The sequence below is a fragment of the Dermacentor albipictus genome, chromosome 1, assembly GCF_038994185.2.
Source record: "Dermacentor albipictus isolate Rhodes 1998 colony chromosome 1, USDA_Dalb.pri_finalv2, whole genome shotgun sequence".
NCBI lineage: Eukaryota > Metazoa > Arthropoda > Arachnida > Ixodida > Ixodidae > Dermacentor > Dermacentor albipictus.
The window spans coordinates 482,367,757-482,383,234 of record NC_091821.1 but is presented as its reverse complement, the minus strand read 5'-3'; the positions used below and the strand labels follow the sequence as shown (position 1 = coordinate 482,383,234).

At 48.0% G+C, this 15,478-nt stretch overlaps 1 protein-coding gene across 4 annotated transcripts in view; it reads left to right on the top strand.

Annotated features, from left to right (window-relative positions):
- Positions 1 to 8,114: 8,114 nt before the first annotated feature.
- LOC135901449 (homeobox protein orthopedia-like) overlaps positions 8,115 to 15,478 on the top strand; it is a 221,348-nt gene continuing 213,984 nt past the window's right edge. For all 4 annotated transcript variants that reach the window (XM_065431262.1, XM_065431261.1, XM_070532537.1 and 1 more), the window contains exon 1: positions 8,115 to 8,792. The gene's annotated coding sequence lies outside the window, so the exon portion shown is untranslated. The remainder of the gene's footprint in view (positions 8,793 to 15,478) is intronic.

The window sequence follows — 15,478 nt, the reverse complement described above, 5'->3', positions numbered from 1 at the left end:
TAAACAGTGGTTCAACAACTAAAATAAAGGCTAGTATGCTTCGCATCCTGGGCTTAACCTTACCTAAGCCACAGCCATTTTTTTCCTTACACGTGTACCAAGCGTCAATGCAAGTCGTAGCGAATTAATAATGGCGCGAGTTACAGGGGAAAAAAAAAACGCGCGGCAACTATCGGCGATGACTGTCAACGTAAGCTAATAACCGAACGTTTCTAAAAAGCTATTCGCTTCATTAATGAAATGATGCGTTCGTAGGTGTTTAATTTGTGCAGTCAGGATATATCTATAGGTAGCACTTTTTTCATTGCGCAGTTCCGTAGAGAATGGAGCCGCTAAACAGCACATCTGTAATGGAGGTACCGGTGGCTACACCTTTATCTCAACCAAAAGGCCGATAGGCGTTAAGAATCGGTGGCTATTCACATGAGCCGATTCGTCAGACACCTGTAGTCTCCAGTGGCGCGAACGCCAGTGCGGAAGATGACAGCCATCTTCCTCTCCCGCCTACTCACAGCAGCCACAAATGGGGGAGACGGTTGGAGAAAAGGAAGGCTGTCCTTCGCGCGCGCTCAACATCGGCATCCAAACCATCAAGCACCTCATAGCTCTCGCGCCAGGGTACGTGCGTCTGAAAGGGTCATAATAGTTGGCGTTCGCTGAAGAACGCACCTCGCAGCTTGCTTGCGCGAGAGCATGCGCCCTTTACTTAGTAAGTTCTCGTATTGGATTGGAGGTGAAAGTCCGATCAGCACAAGTTACCGACCACCCCGAAAACAGGCGAAAGAACCAAGGAAGGATATTTGCTTAAAAAAAGAAAGATGTTGGCATGGCGAAAGCGATGGTCATAAGACTCCACTACGTGCAACCTGCCACTTCAGTTGTGTGTTCGCGTTGGAAAAGAACGCATATCTTTGACAGCCGGCAATCTTCACACTTTCGTACGCGTACGCTCTACGCAAACATGGTCGAAGTTTTTTTTTTTTTGCATTGCAGTGACGTAACGCGAACGACGACTGTTGGCGTTGGGAGAACGATGGATGCGATGAAAATACGCAAAAAAACGGAACAAAAAATCCAAAATTTTCGATGCTTTGGTTCAAGAAAAAGAACGGCTGGGCTAGGCAAAGCCAACTCATTTTTTTTTTTTGAGCTTGAAAAGAAAAAAAGGCAGAACGGAAGGGAAGGAGAGAGACAGAAAACCATTTCGCAACGTATAAAATACAAATATCTCACCAACAAAACAGGCGAATCACGACATAGTTATATGAGAACAGAAAATAGAAGAGAAAAGGAGCCTCAGGCGCTCGGTCCCCAAGCAAAAATCTGCGAGAAGCCACAAAAACGAGCGAGACAAAGGAAATCCCCGAACAAAAAGCATCGGTGGCAGGACGGTGCCCGGACCGAGTAACGAAATTGTCGTCCTGACTCGCTCGGTTGCTCGGACCCTCCTCCTCCTGCCCGGTGAGCGAAACAGAGGATGGTGCTCACGACAGTGTCGAGTGTAGAAAGGGTTTAGGCTTCGCCAATCCTATTCCAAATTGAGCAAGACCCCCTTTTTTGCCGGCAAAGGAGTGCTTCAGCATAGAGAGAAAGAGAAGGCGTGGGAAAGAACTAAAGACGAAGGGAAAGACAAACATACACCATGTCGCATTTGTACGAAGCATGAGGGCCTTTCCTTTTTCTATATATACTTTTTTCCCCTTTTCGGAACAGAAACAAAAGTGGTTCGGAGACGACGACGGAAAACACATGTATTCGGGAGGAGAAAAAAGGGAGTACCCCTTCCTTTCCCGCTATCGTTTTTCTTCGTTCCCGGTCCCTTCCCTATAACCCAAGCGCAATTTGGTCACTGTTTCCTTTCTTTGTTCTTTTTCCCTCTCTACGACGTGTTCTTCCCTTCCACAATGCACTGCCCAGCGACGCTCTGTTTCCCGGAGTTCCACCGTCGTGCTTTCCCTCTTTCCTGGAGCGGCTTCCCCCCTTTCCCTCTCGAAATGTCATTCCGTGTCCTTTTCTCGTCGGCGTTTTGCCACGGGAAAGGGAAGAAGAGGGAGGGACGGTTTCCAACCCGATTTTAGGAGACGGGCCAGATCGAGGCGGCAGAGTGGTGCGCAAAGGGATAAGGGAAGTGGACGTGTCCCCTCTGATGCAGAGCGGGTGGCCGTCCATCGCCGCCTGCGAGAGATCTCGGCTAGCAAAAAAAGACAAAAAAAAAGACAGCAGCGTAAGCCGGAGCGCGAGCTCTAGCTGCCTCACTGGCATACATGTGTATGCGCGCCGAAATGGCCTACTCCGTAATGGTGATAGAAAGGAAAATGGGAATGTAAGGGTATAAGCTGTGCGCGGGTAAAATGTCGCCGACGTCGCGAACATCTCGGAAAGGAAAAAGGCAGAAATGACAAAACTGAAAAGAAAGTATGTGTTCATAAATGCAAGGAGAAAAAGCGAAAGAGCGGAAGGAGAGCTAGTAGACGAGTGAGCGAGAACACTGGGAAAAGGAAAATAAAGGGGTCAGAATCGCAATAGGTCTAACAAATGTTTCAACAATACGTACGCACTCTCTCGACCAGGGTTGGGCTTGTGCGGAAGATAAATCAGGGCTCCTTAATGGGTGCCACAATTCTTGGCGCTCGCGCATTGGGAAATGTGATCGGAGGGGTTGGCGTTTGCAGCGTGGTAGGATCCCGACGACTTTAAAGTTACATCGGCAGAAACGAGAGCAATAATGAGATAAGCGATGACTTTACCCTTTTCTCGGCTATAGATTACAGTGGCGTTAGTTTGCTATGTCTTTTCCCTGCCATTTTTTGTATTTTAGGAGAAATGCTTACAATGTGGTTTTTCTGGAGAACTGTCTACGCATTTACCGTCTTGACCCATCGGAGAATATGTGGACCATTTGTTCAAATAAAACGTAAAAGTTGTTCCACTGAATTGTCAAAACTTTTGCTGTAACGTACCGAGTTGCCAATGGTTATGATAACCGTATTGTTCTGGCCGTGTTTGTTGGTAGAAATTCGGGTTCAATACTGACAAAGCACTACGTACGCTACAACCATCCGTGAAAATGGACTTAAAGCACATGGACGGTGACGAAAAATTCTTAAAAGTGAAAAAGTGCACTGGCCCCTAAATTAATTATAGCTACGAGTAATGGTGGTTGCCGCAGAAAGATTCGGTCACGTCGATAACAAGCACTTCAGAGATACAGCCTGAGCCTACATTGGCGCAATTTGTTGTAACTGTAATTCGAATGATTGTTAGAAATCTACAAAAGAACTTTGACTGTTTTCTGCAATAAATGCATATAAGGAGATTTTGGCGTCTCGCGGGAACGCTGGCGACTGCTCTGCTATGACGTGCACTTAAATGATGAGTACTCTTAGGATAACAAGGCCGTTGCAATGTAAAAGCACTAAATAAAACGAGTTTCTCGGAGTCGTGACACAATATCTATTAGTTCACAATCCAAATTCACAAGCGAAAGCACAAGTGCAGCAATCTAGGTGAAATTTATTTGTTTAGTGTACCATCAGGGGCCTTCGCACTACTTGCCCAAGCTCAAAAGCTTATTTGGCGCCGCTTTTGAGCTTGTGCAAGTTGAGCTGCTCTACGAGAATGCGCAAACCATACTGTACCACTAAGCACAAAGATGCCTACGTCCCCTGCAAAAAGGGAGTTGTTTACAGCATTGCACTTTCTTGTGGATGATACTACAAAGGTCAGACCGGCAGGCGCTTGAATGTGCGTCTGCAAAAGCACAACAAAATAGTCAGCAATATTGCTACAGATGGCCAACTGGCAGTCTACTGAAAAAAAAAAAAATCTGACGCGCAGCCACCTTGCCGTCCTCTGTTTGATCAGACTGTTGTCGTGTATCGCCATCGCAATTGCTTAACCAGAAATATCGCAGAAGCTACTGAGATTGCACGGGCAGGAGATGATTGCGTCAGTTGGCCGTGAATGGCTTTATCAAAGAAAGAGCTTGAATTCCTGACATACTTTGCACGTGGCACTGTACCTTCGTCTTCTTTGCGGATTCGTATGGGTGTATATACAGGGCGTCCGACGTAACTTTAGCCAAACTTTAAAAATATGCGAATGCCACGTAGCTGGACAGAATCGAGGTACTGTTGTTTGTCGTCGCTTGGAGATACCCAGACAATTGTTTTCACTCTACCTAATTTCATAATTAGACCCAATGAACTAATCAACTTTACAAATATTAAAATTAGATGAAAAGTGTCAAAGGAAAAATTGTAGAGCAAGAAAGAAAAACTCCCGCTACAGCCTTCTGTTGTACAATACGTGATACATAAAAGTGTTTTCCGAGCGTGAAGGAAGCCCGCGAATACACGCAAAGGGCCTCGAGCGGCCAGTCGCACAGCAATCTTGCGTCTGTTCACGGGCTTCTTTCGCGCTCGGAATGACACTGTTATGTAGCACAACAGAAGCCTGTATCGGGAGTTTTTCATGTCGCTCTACAATTTTTCATTGACACTTTTCATCTAATTTATTTATTATTTTTATTTATTATTACCTCAAAGGCCCCAACGTGGGGTATTACATGAGGGATGGGTAACCACTTCAGTGGAATATAGACACAATGGCAGCCTTGAAATGATGTGGATTGGAGTGGTGCACGGCGTCGGCGGGAAGGTCATTCCAGTCCCGGGCAGTCTTCACAAAGAAAGAATGTAGGTGCGCAGTGGTCCGGGCAGGCGGAGGATACACAGATTTTTCATGACATAATCGGCAAGATTGACGGTGTGCTGGAATGATGGCTGAAGGACTAGGAGCAGAATGATAAAATTTGTGATAAAGACACAGTCTGAAGACATGACGCCTTATATCTAGATTGGAAATTCCTGCTTTTATTTTTAGCTGAGACACACTAGTATGGTAGGAATAATCAGAATAAATAAAGCGAGCAGCACGATTCTGAACTGCTTCTAGAGTGTTAGAAAGGGTGGTTTGGTGTGGGTCCCAAACAGAGCATGCGTATTCTAGCTTAGGTCTGACAAAAGTTAGATAAGTTAGTATCTTTAAGGATGGTGGTACGAGGCGCAAGTTGCGGCGGAAGTAACCAAGTGTGCGATTGGCTTCGTTGGTGATGTTCGTAATATGAGAGGACCAAGAAAGGTTATTCGAGAGAGTGAGGCCAAGGTACTTGCATGACTCCACTGATGAGATTTCCGAGTTGCAAAGAACGTACTTAGGAGTATGATGAAGCTTCCGTCGATGAAAAGGTAGTAGTACAGTCTTTGTAGTGTTCAGTGACATTAGCCACATGCTGCACCAAGAGGTAACTTTGTCTAGATCATCTTGCAATGCGTGGTTGTCGGTATCAGCTTGGATTGAGCGATAAATGACACAATCGTCAGCAAAAAGGCGAATGTTAGATGAAAGATTAGCCGGTAGATCATTAATATATATAAGGAATAGGAGGGGCCCGAGAACTGTGCCCTGGGGTACACCGGAGAGAACAGGGCTCTTAGAGGAGGAGTGGTTGTTAGCATGCACAAACTGTTGTCTGTTAGTTAAGAAATTTCGGATCCAGTTCAAGACAAGGGGATTAAGGTGCAATCGAGAGAGTTTTAGGAGAAGTCGTTGATGCGGAACTTTGTCAAAAGCCTTTTCGAAATCTAAAAAGAGGGCATCAACTGGGATATTTTGATCAAGGTTAGAGCTTATGTCATTTATAAAGAGTGCTAATTGGCTATCACAAGATAAACCTTTACGGAAGCCATACTGGTTAGGGTGGAAGAAACTGACAGATGTTAGGAATGTAGCAATGTGGGAGTAAAGCACATGTTCCATTAATTTAGAACAAACGCTAGTTAGAGAAATTGGGCGGTAGTTACTACATGATGATGAAGGACCTTTCTTTGGGACTGGGATAACCTTACCCACTTTCCAGTCATCCGGCACCACTCCTGATGATAAAGATTGCTGAAAAATGTGACATAATATCTCGCTTGCAACATATTTAGTATTTTTTAAGACTTTAGAATTAATACCATCGATGCCAGGTGAAGACGACAGCTTTAAGGAATCAATGCATTTCCTGATTCCATCAGAACTGAAGGTGATTGCGGGCATTGTATCGTAACTGAAAAATGGGAATTCAGGAAGTTCACCTTTAGGCTCATTCGTAAACACGGAAGAGAATGCATGATTAAGCGCTTCGGCGATTTCGTGATCAGGAATAGGCTTATTTTTCTCGTCGCACAGAGCAAGTGGTTGCGAACGCTTTGGATTTATAATATTCCAGAATTTTTTGGAGTTATTTCGCAGGATGTTTGGCAGGGTAGTCGAAGAAAAGGAGCGTTTTGCTTGACTAGCAAGGGATAGGTACGCTTTTTCAGCGGTGTAGTATTTCTGCCATGCGCACTCAGAGTTGGAATGTCTGGCAACGCGGTAAAGCCTTTTCTTTTTATTGTTGAGACGCTTTAGTGTCGTATTGAACCAGGGTGATGAGTGCTTTTCAGTTACAGTGATAGTAGGTATGTAAGTTTTTATCAGCTCATGCATTTTAGTTTTGAAAAGAAGCCAGTTAATTTCAACAGAACGTTCTAAGAAACCGGTAAAGAACGAGCTGAAGAATTCCGCTAGCTTAATATTCATATCAGTATAGTTACCTTTGTCGTAAAGCGTAATAGTTTTTCTAGTTTTAGTGAAGGCAGGGATATCACTTTGGAATGAGGTATGTAGCACTGAATGATCGCTAAGGCCAGGTAAGTGCGTCAGTGGTGAAACATTATCAGAGTGAGAAGTGAAGATAAGGTCTAATATGTTAGAAGACTTATCATTGTGCCGCGTGGGGTTACTGACGATTTGTGTTAAGCCAAACGTAAGACACGTATTAAGAAAATCACTTTCGACATTGTTTTTTGAAGTTGTTTCAGCTATATTGGACCAATTGATGGCAGGGAAGTTGAAATCGCCGAACAGCATGATGGGTGATTGGGGATAAAGCACTGTTACGGAGTGAAGCACCTCATGGAAGTCAGCTACGAAAGAGCTGTTTGCGTCGGGTGGACGATAGCACGTACCGATAATAACGGCTGGGCGGGAAGCGTTGCTTATCACAAAGACAGTTTCTAAGGGCGTTGTTACTGGTATTTCAGCACACTGAAGACTTTCATGTGCGCATATCAGTACGCCTCCGCCCCTTTTGCGAGATCTGTCGCGCCGAAATATAGAAAAATTTGGAAAATGTGAAAGAATTTCTGAATTATTAATGGACGGATTAAGCCAAGTTTCAGTAAGAAGGACTATGTTCGATGTCGTTGCACTGAGCAGGCTTTGGAGGGCATCAAGTTTGGGAAGAATACTGCGAATATTGGTGTAAAGAAATGAAAGGGAGTTATAGGGATGGTTATTGGGACGGTTGCTGCGACAGGCGGATGCTAGGAACCCGGAGATCGAGTGACTACCTTATCGGAACTATGGTCGTATGTGTAAGTTGTATTTCCCATTAGTAGTTTGTCGTGGCGTAGTTTGAAGGGTCTGTTTTGTGCTTTGGCAAACTGAACTAGGCGTCTTCTAGCAGTTAGCGTGTTAGAAGAGTAGTCTTCCGAGATCCGATATTCAGTTCCTTTTAGTTTTTTGGCGCATGACAACACGCGTTCTTTTACTTTAAAATGCGCGAATTTGACGATTATAGGCCTATTTCTGTTACTGTTAAAACGACCTAATCTGTGTGCTCTTTCTATGTCTAAATGTTCAACGGTGGTGTTTAGTTGTGTACTGCAGTGTTGTATCACGAGGGCTTCGGACGCAGCCCATGTTTCACTTTCAGTGTCCTTTAAACCAAAAAATACTAGATTTGATCTTCGCGCTCTATCTTCCGAGTCATTAAGTTTAGCCTGAATAGACGCAATCTTATTTGCGCTCTGTTCGGCGAGCGTCCTGAGCTCGTCGACCTCTTTTTTTACCGCGATAAATGCTGAGCAGTCTTCTTCGATCTTAGTTAGTCGTTTTTTTATCTCATCAAAAGATTTGTCGCTCTGGGACAACTTTTGCTTGATCGACTTCATATCGTTTAGTAATGAAGTTTGGCCAGCACGGATTTCGGTAAGTGCTTCCAATATATCACTAGGTTCTTCATTGCTGCGGGTGGTAGGTCCGGGGTTAAGCTCAATGTCACCGGATAAAATTAGCAGTTGCCGAAGAACATGAAAACAGTCGAAAAGAATAGCAAAACAGCAACTTGGGCTTGGCAGCACCAATAAAGCAGCATAGCGAGTACGTCGAGACGCGAATAAAGAATAGTGATAGTTTACCTGCGTGACAAATAAGCGTCGAAGGTTAGCGTTTGTCGCCATGGCTGTGGTGCTGCCAAACCCATGAAAGGCCGCGCGGGTTCCGAGCGGCTTTATATGGTAGAGGTGCGGAGAGGGTGAAGATGTCTCCCGATTAGATGAGGTCGGTATCACAAGGGCATGCGCGGTCCAGGGCGGAGGCAGGTTAAGCGCAGCCGTGCACTGGATTTGTTTTGGTGTCCCGAGGGCGCTGGAAGGCGTGTGATCCGGCTGTACAAGCGGTGGTGCAGCAGGAATGGTCGATTGGACATGGGGTCTGAAGTTTCTCGGAACGTCGACGGCATACCCACCGCTTGGTTCTCGCGGCGGCAACGCTCGGCAGGAACCCAGTCGGGCTGAGTGCGTCGTACTAAACGGTGGACGGCGTGGCCAGCCGGCGAAGAGTACTTCGTCGGCGGGGCTCCAGGACGTGGGGCCGGCAGTTCCATTGGTGACGCCAAGGATTTCCACACTGTGATGTCGGAGGTAAGACAGCAGGAACATCTGCGTGACAAATAAGCGTCGAAGGTTAGCGTTTGTCGCCATGGCTGTGGTGCTGCCAAACCCATCAATACTACAATTACATTGTAATACTCGAGAGGTTGATCAATTAAGTAATCAAGACTAATTATTTGATTAGGCGGAATACAAGATAATTTGAATATCTCCACGCGATGGCAAACAACATTGCGTTTGTTCTGTCCAGCTACGTGACATTTTCATATTTTTAAGATTTGACGAAAGCTACGTGGGACGCCTTGCATCCGAAATAAAACCTTTGTTGAAAGATTGCTAAAAAATAGACTAACGAAGTACAGAAAAGAAACGCAGACACTTCGATGAGTAACTGTCGATAACAAAATCGCACAAGCCATCCATGTCGCGTCGATGTTGCTGATAGCGACAGGCCGGGCCGGCGCTGCTGCACCGGCGTGTTCATGACTGTGATTGCTGGTGTCACGAAAGTGTTTAATGTTTAAGCACTTCTGTAGTACAGTGAAACTTGTTTTTAACAGGTAGTAGTTGAACTTCTGCATTTATGCAGATTTTGTTTCTTTGGTCGGGCGCCCTCCACGCTAGAGAGCATTCCCTTGCGATTTCGAAGGAAAAATGCGCACTGCCTTGAATCAGAGCTCCCTTCAACTAGGCCTCCTTTTATGCACTCATGTGACCGCGCGCGTCTTCTCTTGAAGTAAAAGATCTTTTGTTCAAATGGCTTTGGAAGTACCGGTGTGACGGGGGTATTACATGCGTACCATGTTGAGGATGCGTGCTCTAATCGTGGACTAACATAGGTCAATGCTCCTTCTTTTGTGAATATGCGGATAAAATAGGGTTTCTTCTCTAGAAAACTAGTGTTCGGTTAGCCTTTGCAGTAATATGCATAATGTGGAATGCCCAGGAACGATTATTAGTAATATGAACTCCAAGATACCCAAATGAAGAAACTGACTAAAGTAGAGTGTTAATTAACAAATATTTAAAGCATGAAGATGAGCTTCGGGTAACGCACATTGTCTTGCAATTTAAAGGATTTAGATCCATGTGCCACTTCTGGCAGCAGTTATATAGGCTAACTAGGTCAGTCTGACAAGAAGCAAGGTCGTTAGGGTTGGTTATCCTGTTGTATACGTATGACAGTCGCCAGAAAAGATACGAATTTAGTATGATCGGTAGATTGGCAAGTCACTGTTATAAATTACAAATAATAGTAGACCAAGCACCGTACCTTGAAGAATGCCAGAAAGAACTGGTGTTGGGGATGAGTCGTGATCATTAGCGGATACAAAATGTGTATGGTTAATGAGAAAGGCACGAATCCAGCAAAGAGCGTTAGGGTCTCTATTGAGCAGGCAGTCAATATGCGCGCCTAGAAGCCAAAAAGGTATTCGGTTGGGCATGGGAGTGCCTTAGCCGGCTCCTAACAAAAAAGTGTTCTACGAAGCTGTCACGTCATCTGCGACTTCACGCTTCCCAGACTCTAATGACTAAGATACTACGTTTGAGTGAACCTTCGCCCGGGAAAGCCCTCTGAAGACGTATAGGTAAAAGAACGCGTTCACATTTTGATGCAGCACTAAGCACGCTTCAAATCTTAGGATTGCACTGCTCGAGATAGAGGGAAAAGGTACACCCGCCCTGGACATTCGAAGATACTACATGCAACGTAAGTGTACGACGGTTGCAGTCAAAGAGTTGCATTCCATCTGTAGTAGCCAAGTCACTGGTTCTGGGGCATTTGATCCCGACTTATCCGAATCACTAGCAATTCAAGGAAGAAGAAATGCGCCGTGCCGAGCTCCGGAGCCGGATCGCCAGCGCTACTGAAGTGGGGCTCGGGCTAGACGCTGTTCCTGGTGTGACTGGCTAAGCCTACGCTGTTGCGTCTTCTTGTCCGCGTCCTTCGTGTCGTCCACCGCCGTGTCGGACTTCTTTACCATAATTGGAGGTTTGCTGGGTCTCCTGCAATCCTGGAATTGCGCAGCCGGACTCTCCCTGCCATCATGACCACCGAAAGCCCCACGAGCTTACCACCACCTGCTCCCCAGTCTACCGTATGCCCCGGCACGTTCCGCCAGCGGGACCCTCCTATCTTCAGCGGCACTGACGACCACGACGTTGATGACTGGCTCTCATCATACGAACGCGTCAGTCGGAACAACAAATGGGATGACATCACGAAATTGACCGCCGTCCCTTTCTACCTCACCGGAATTGCCCACTTGTGGTTTCGGAACCACGAAAGCGAAGTCCCAAGCTGGACGGTGTTCAAGACAAAGTTCAGCGAGGTCTTCGGCCACCCTGCTGTTCAAAAGCTTTGTGCCGAACAGTGTCTGCAGTCGCGCTCTCAGCAGCCTGGTGAGAACTTTACCAGCTACATCGAAGATGTCATCGATCTCTGTAGACGCGTCGAGGCATCCATGACTGAGGGCAATAAAATCAAGCATATCATGAAGGGTATCAACGAGGACGCGTTTTAGATGCTCATTTTAAAGAGCCCCTCTACTGTTGCCCAAGTTATTGAACTGTGCCAAAGCTATGACGAGCTCTGCCGTCAACGCCTCCTCACCCGCCGTCCTGTTCCCCATCAGGAATCGTTGTCCGGCTCGACCTCTCCTTTTCCAGATGCCACCCTCCTCTCGCAAATCAAGGCTTTCGTCAGGGAAGAAGTTGCTCGCCAGCTCTCCCTCATCTCCTACCCACCGGAGTCAAGTTCGTCCCTTAGTCCAACCCTACGACAACTTATAGAAGAACAAGTGTCCGAGGTCCTTCCTCTGGAACGGGCGCCTCAACTCACCGCCCCATTGACTTACGCCGATGCCGCCGCACGACCACGACCACCGATCTTCCGGGCTCCGCCTCCGATGCGTAGCCCTGTTTTTACCCCCACGCCGCCACGGCCTCCAGTCCATCGAGTAATTAATCCCTGGCGTACAGCGGACAATCGGCCCATCTGCTATTCGTGCGGTATTCCCGGTCACGTTGCACGCCTGTGCCGCCGCCGTCCACTTCATCCACGTGACGACCCACGCACAGCCGCGCACCACCATCCGTTGCCTTACGCTCCTGACTGCGATACCCCTTCCCCGTCCAAGCCTTCGTCAAGTTTCTGACCACCGTTCTCCTCCTCGTCGTCGCTCGCCCTCCCCGATGCGTCGACGTCCCTCTCCTGCTGACACGGAAAACTAAGTGGCGCAGTTCCTGAGGCAAGAACTGCGTCATCGCCGCAACGCTTAAGCCCTCTTCTTTCGCCGCCTAAAGTTATTGATGTCGCTGTTGAAGGTGTCTCTGTGCTTGCCCTCATTGACACAGTTGTCGCCATATCTGTAATTGCCGTAAAACTTTGCCGCTCAATACGAAAAGTCACGACGCCTTTCTTCGGTCCTTTACTCCGCACGGCCACAGCACAGCACGTCCAGCCGGTGGCTGCGTGCACCGCCAGACTTGAAATTCAAGGAGCGCTCTACACAGTAGAGTTCGTCGTTCTTCCCCACTGTTCCCACGATATTATTTTAGGTTGGGATTTTCTCTCCCGTCACCAAGCTGTCATTGATTGCTCCCGTGCAGAAGTTGCTTTCTCTTCACTTGGCAATGCCATATCTGATGAAGTTTCGCTTTTCTGCACCCAGTTGTCCCTCACTGACGCCATCCAAATACCTCCACACGCATCCGTTCTGGCACCTGTATCCTGTTCCGTTGCCTCCGACGCTACCGTACTATTCACACCTTCGACTGCTTTCGTTCATCGCCACCTCTCACCACTCCCAACTGCGCTCCTTGGCCTTCAAGCTGGCGCGACTCAGCTTCCTGTATACAATTACTTCCCATTCCCGATTACGTTGCTTCGCGGTGAATCTCTCGGCACTGTGGAGCCTTACGACACCATTACCACGTTGCAACTTCCTATTGGATCGTCAGAGGTCAACACCCTCTACTGTAGTCCGGTGACTGCCACATCACCTGAAGATGCTTTCAACCATGTCATCGACAATGCCTTAAACCCCAAGCAACGCAATGACCTTCTTCGTCTCCTCGAGAAATTTCGCCCTGCTTTTGACAGCCATACGACTTCTCTGGGCTGAACGACGACTGTATGTCACCGAATTCACACCGGTTCTCACTCACCGCTACGGCAGCGACCATACCGCGTATCGTCGACCGAACGGCGCGTCATTGATGAGCAAGTAGGTGACATGCTAAAGCGTGGTGTCATTGAACCATCCGACAGCCCATGGGCACCGCCAGTAGTTAAAAAGAAAGATGGCTCGATCAGCTTTTGTGTGGATTACCGTCGCCTAAACAATATAACCCGAAAGGATCTTTATCCATTGCCGCGGATCGACGACGCCCTAGACTGCTTACAAGGCGCAGAGTTCTTTTCCTCCCTCGATCTGCGCTCTGGTTATTGGCAGGTGCCTATGGCTGCAGACGATAAGCCTAAAACTGCTTTCATCACACCAGATGGCCTAGACGAATTTCTTGTGATGCCATTCGGACTTTGCAACGCGCCCGCGACATTTGAGCCCATGATGGACACTATTCTCCGAGGCCCCAAATGGAACACGTGCTTGTGTTATTTGGATGATGTAGTAGTGTTTGCACCAGATTTTCCTACTCACCTTCATCGCTTGGAGCAGATTTTACGCTGTCTAAGTGACGCTGGCCTCCAACTAAACCTGAAAAAATGTCACTTTGGTGCACGCAAGCTGACAATTCTCGGACATGTCGTGTCGAAGGACGGCGTTCTCCCTGATGCCGCTAAGCTCCATGCTGTTACTGAATTCCCGAGGCCAACGTCACTAAAGGACTTGCGCAGTTTCATTGGCCTCTGCTCGTACTTCCGCCGCTGTATTCGAAATTTTGCTTCGATTATGGCACCACTGACAGAGCTTCTTCGAGGAGACCCCAATCTTTCCTCATGGTTCCCGGCTTGCGATGATGCCATTGCGACGCTACGTCGCCTGCTCACAACACCACCGATACTACGCCATTTAGATCCAACTGCTCCCACGGAAATCCATACGGATGCTAGCGGTGTTGGTCTTGGCGCTGTGCTCGCCCAGCGAAAGCCCGGCTGCCAAGAATATATGTTGTTGCTTACGCGAGCCGCACTCTGACGAAAGCTGAAGCCAACTATTTCGTCGCGGAAAAAGAATGTCTCGCGATCATCTGGCCTATCACAAAATTTCGCCCATACCTGTACGGCGGGTCCTTCGATGTCGTTACCGATCACCACGCACTTTGCTGGTTGTCGTCGCTCAAGGATACCTGCGGCCGCCTAGCCCGGTGGGCACTGAGGCTCCAAGAGTACGATATCCGGGTTGTCTACCGCTCAGGCAAGAAGCACGCCGATGCCGATGCTCTTTCGCGCTCGCCTGTCCACGCCGACATTGTCAGTGTGTCCGACCTAGACGACCCACTTCTCCCATTCGCTTCTTTCGACATGGCTTTGGAGCCGCGCAAGGACTCCTGGATTTCATCTTTGATAGATTACATCTCTAATTCACCTACGCGCCCACCATCCCGAGCGTTACGCCGACAAGCTTCGCACTTCGCCATCCGCGACGGAATTGTCTATCGCCGTAACTACAGTTCCGATGGTCGCAAATGGCTGCTTGTAATACCGCTTTCCACGCCAGCCCTTAGTGCGCACACGCTGGTCTCTTCAAGACCTACACCAGACTACGTTATAGGTTTTATTGGCATGGTATGTACACGTTTGTGCAAAAGTACATTCGCACTTGCATAGAATGTCAACGCCGGAAGCGTGATCCTTGCCGCCCTTCTGGACCAATGCAGCCTTTGCCGTGGCCCTTCACGACCCTTTGACCGGGTTGGGATAGACCTCTACGGGCCTCTGCCATACACAGCTGCTGGCAATCTCTGGGTCATTGTAGCTGTAGACCATCTCACGAGATACGCAGAAACGGCCGCTCTGCCAGCTGCGACGGCTCGTGACGTTGCCTCCTTCCGCCTTCAACGCTTGGTTCTACGTCACGGCGCTCCCTTATGTCATTCAAGAACTTCTCGCTGAATGCCGCATTATTCATCGCTGTACCACCGCATATCACCCACAAACAAACAGATTGACAGAGCGCTTTAACCGAACTCTTGGCGACATGCTTTCGATGTAAGTCGCATCCAACCACACCAACTGGGACCTCATCCTTCCCTATGTCGCGTACGCCTACAACATGGCACCCCAGTCAACGACGGGCTTTTCTGCCTTCTTTCTTCTATATGGCCGCGAACCATCATTTCCCATTGGCACTATTCTCCCTTGCCGCCCCGACTTATCAGAGGGTACGCCGGTTTCTGAAGCCGCCCGGTATGCAGAAGAATGTCGGCAACTAGCTCGCTCCCTTACAACGCAAGAACAAGCGCTACAGAAATTTCGTCATGACGACGGGCGCCCCCACCACCAGTTTTCGCCTGACGCTCTTGTTTGGTTGTGGGTGCCTCCTACTTCGACACAAGGTGTCTCCTCCAAGTTTTTATCCCGATACCATGGACCTTACCGGGTTCTACGCCGAACTTCTCCGGTGAACTACGTTATCGAACCTCTGAGCTCTACGGACCTGCGTCGCCGAGGCCGCGAAATTGTGCACGAAGATCGGCTCAAGCCGTATCACGAGCCCTTCGTACTCACGACGCCTTAGGCCTCCTGTGTG